Source organism: Pinus tabuliformis, chromosome J (assembly GCF_031772625.1).
Source record: "Pinus tabuliformis cultivar Carrire ecotype Pingquan chromosome J, CPIR1, whole genome shotgun sequence".
In the NCBI taxonomy this organism is placed as follows: Eukaryota; Viridiplantae; Streptophyta; class Pinopsida; order Pinales; family Pinaceae; genus Pinus; species Pinus tabuliformis.
In genome coordinates, this window is record NC_142295.1 from 521,100,246 (window position 1) to 521,104,911 (window position 4,666).

Here is a 4,666-nt window from a genome sequence, read left to right on the forward strand (position 1 = left end):
AGAAATTCTATTGAAATCGCCCACTGTTATAGGAATTGTCTTAGTTGAACTAAACACCAAAGAGATTTGCAAGAAATTACCAACAAATAAAGACATAAAGATTTATCTTACCGTGCAATGGGAAATAATAGTGAGGGAGTAACAACACAAGGGTTTATACGCCTTTGAGGGCCTAATAACTGTTCACAAGTGCCAAGCCTCTACCTGCCATAGAGCAATGGTTTGAGAGAAAGAAGCAATACCAAAAAGCATGACATCGTGACAAAGAAGGGTAAATGTCTCGAAAATAGTGTTAGTGTTGTGAAATAGTTTTCCAGTTGTTGGATCATTCCAGCACATCTATGCCCTTCAATTGGATAATGCACGGTCATCACATGGATTTCATGTGAATCGAGAGTACATGGTAGAGAGAAATTTGATAGCTAACCCAAAACAGAGGATTAATTCCTTCTTTTAATGCTTACCGAAATTTCTCTGGAAACTAAATAAATGGGTAAAGCCACAAAGTTACAAAGTTTATAAAAGTTATATGATTTATAACAAAACCCTCCAATGTTACCATCGTAGTATCACTATCAAATGTCATAGGCATGAAAAAATACTAAGCCTAGGTAACATCACTACAAAGGGTACGAGAGATAGAGACAGAGAAAAACCAAGATTTTCCTAGATCATGTACATTAAAATGATAATAAACTTGGTTGAGAAGTAATTCAATATGAAACCCTTAGGCACAAACCATAGTGAAAGTTTGAGTAAAGTTTAGAAAATAAAACTAGAAAAGGATTATATGAGTATAGACATGATAAATACTTGCTTAAGCATAATGGAAAAAAATAGTTAATGTACAGTAGGTGGAGTGGGAGCGTTACAACCATGGTCATCATGATGTGACGTTGAACCAAGAGACAATATTTGTCACAATGCAGCATTCGACCATTGTTTATATTCACATTGAGACAATATTTGTCACAATGTGACGTTGGACTATGGTTGACCATGATTGATTTTCGTATTTATAAAATCCTATGATAAACCCTAAGATAAATATTATAAACCAAGGCATATAAATCCTATGTTAAATATTATAAATGCTAAAATGTGATTGATATTATAAACCCAAAGGATTAATTATAAAATGAAAAGGTATTATAAACCCAATGGAATAATTTTAAACCCAAGGGATTAATATTATAAACCATGATGTATAAACCCTAAGATAAATATTATAAACCCAAGGGATTAATACTAAAAACCCAAGGTATTATAAACCCAAGCGTATAACATGTAACCACGTTGGACAATGGTTGACCATGATTATAAACCCAAGGGATTTATATTAAATCGAAGGAATAATATTATAAACCCTATGAATAATAATATACCCTAGGTAAATGAACCTTTACATTAATAAACCCAATAGATTGATAATATTAACCCAAGAGTATAATAAACCCAAGGTATTAACAATAACAACCAAAGGGATTCATATTATAAACCCAACCTATAAAAACCCTAAGATCAATATTTTAAACCCTAAAATAAACATTGTCGACCATGGTTTATTTTCATATTGTTACAACCATTGTCACAATGCGATGTCAGACCATGGTTGAGCATCATTTATTTTCAATGTCATGTTGGAACATGGTTGAACATTATTTTCACCCTAAGGGATTTATATTAAACCCAAGGGACTGATATTATAAGCCCAGGGGAATAATAAACCCAAAGGATTAATACTAAATATCCAATGGATTATAATCCCAAGGGAATAATATTAAACTAAAGGGATAAATGTTATAAAAAAAAGGTATATAAATCCAAAGATAAATATTATAAACCAATGGATATAAACCCTATGATAAATATTAAACATTATAAATATTATAAAATATGACTAATATTATAAATCCCAAAGGATTAATTCTAAAACCCCATGGTATTATCACTATAACACAAAGGGGGGTTTTAAGACAATATTTAAGACAATATTTGGGTAAATTGTCTTAACTTGAGACAAAAGAAAACTTGTCTATTGTCTTAAATATTGCCTTTAAGCGAGTGTCTCAAATTAAATTGCCTTAAAACATTGTCTCTATAAAGACAATATATAACACAAGAATTTTTGTCTCTCTAGAGACAATTTCATTTTTGTCGCTCCAAAGGCAATTTCATTTTTGTCTCTCTAGAGACAATAGTTGGAAGTGAAGACATATTGTCTTTAAAAAGACAATGTCTTTGATCTTAACAATTGTCTAAATTACATTAAAATATAATACAACATCACTTTTGTCTCTTTAGAGACAATATAAAATAATGAATCTAGAAAAATATCTAACCATTGAAATAAACCAATATTAAAAGTATTTAGTTAAAAATAAACTACAATATCATTGATTAATTCATATTAAGACATATTAGAATCGAACCACCAACCTTTTGTTTATAAAGAAGGTGCTCTACCATTGAGCTAGAACACTTTAAAGAATTATGTGAGAATTATGGTAGTCCTTGAAATTGCATATATAGGCATTGATTTTAAAACTATCAATTTCACTGAGAAGTGCAAAGGAATGCCGATAAAAGTGAGAATATACAATTGCATATATAGGCATTGATTTTAAAACTAGCAATTGCACCGAGAGGTGCAAAGGAACGTCGATAGAAGTGGGAATTTGGAAGCCAATAAGCAAGTGAAATATATGGAAAGTGCAATTAAAAAAAACTCGAAGACACCATATCAACCCATTTCACCCCACTTTGCTTTCCCAATAAAATTTTTGGAGTACCTATTCCAACATTTTATAGGCTACTTGAAAAGAGAAAAAGAAAAAGACATAGAAACCAATGTGACCCGTAGCTAGAAATTGATCAACAATTGAAATCTTCTTGGAAGGCAGTAGGTCAATATTACTCCAAGCTTGAACTTTTCCTTTTTAAAACTTGGCTATTATCCATCTCCAACAACCAAATTTTGACAAACTATAACTGAAACACTATTCAGTGAAGGACCTTGCCAAATATTAAATAGTCTCCGCAAGATTCATAAGCTTTCATTTATGATTCAGCCAGGTAGGGGAATGATTTAGCCAAGTAGGGGATTCACCTTGGCCAAAATGAAACCCTGATTTTTCCTTTCTAACAACTACTCTTGCTCCTTTTGCAAAAATGTCCCAGTAAAAATTAGTACTTTCCATAAACTATTGAATCAACAAATGTGCTAAATTTGATCCATATGCAAAGTCAAAAAAAATTGGTTATATTACAACATGTATCCTAAAATTTGATATCATATGGATAACGTACATAAGGGAAATAATGAAAATCTTTTACAAGTGAATCTTTGAGGTTGAATGTCAATTCTCCAACAACTTTATCAGAGGTAATAATACTTCAATATTTTCTCCAAAGAATATCTAAAATTCGAATAATGAGATGGATATTGCAATTTACCTTTAAACTGGTGTTCATCACTCATTCCAGCAACTAAAATGGTCTATATATCAATGCATGTTTTGTACATAGTAAAAATGGCCAGCTTTTAGGAGCTCTTTTTGGTGTACAAGTTCTTGAACTAGCCGAGTGATATTACAAGGGTGTGAAAGGCTTGACCTAACACTGAATCCATTCCCTGCATCCCATCAACATCTAGCACCATTTTGTCATCTTTCTTCAAGCAGGTATCCAATATTGCAAAAGCTAAATACCTTCCTAAGATTGTATCTAGATGCAACAAATAGTGGTGCTCTTTGATTTTTTGTTTGACAAAGAGAAGAAAAGAAACAAAATTTAGGAAAAACTATCCTAAAACTATCTTCTATAATGGTAATTGTGTCCTCCATCTCCAGGTAACAAGATACTAGAAATAAAAGAGAACATTGGGGCATGAAACTAGATCACAATAGTGCTTATGAACAACAAGGCCAACATTACCAAGAAAATACAATTTTACATTACCCGTGTCTTCTTAGAAAGACTGGTTGGGCTTTGATCCTAAATCTAGCAAGATCAAGGATCAACTTTTTGTTAATTTAGTGTTGATCATCTTCCAATGATTGGAGTATACATTGTCGATGCAAGAGGCTAGAGATTAGGAATCAATCAATTTTCCTTGTAAGAGGGAGTCACATACATATAATTGTCTCTTGTTTTATTATTGCCAAAAATCTCCACAAGAACCCATTCCACCCTTGAAATGATGATACAAACTTTCATCCCTCACAATAAGTTCTCACCTTGAAATTTTAAAATGAGTTTGGAAGAAGTATGAAAATCACCTCAAATGCGAAGATTCTTGATGATTCGAATAGGAATTCTCCTAGGAATACTAATAAGCCCAAACGCAATCACCAATTCTCACTATGCTAGGATAAAAAATGTTATTTCTACTCATCCTTTACATCGTGTAAACAAAAGTTTGTATTGGGAACATACCGTGCCTCCTTCTTCAACTTGGTTAATTCCTCCAGCTTCTCATAGATCAATTTTATTTGTGGATGCCTTCTGTCTTTGACAGTGAAACTATGCACCCTATATTGACCTCAATCCAGCAGACTGTTGGTTATTTTTTTCAATCCCTTCTCTTTGATCTTTTTCCTCACATTTGCGAGACAATCCCACCTGCTAGATGAAACATATATATTGGACAAAAGCACATATGCTA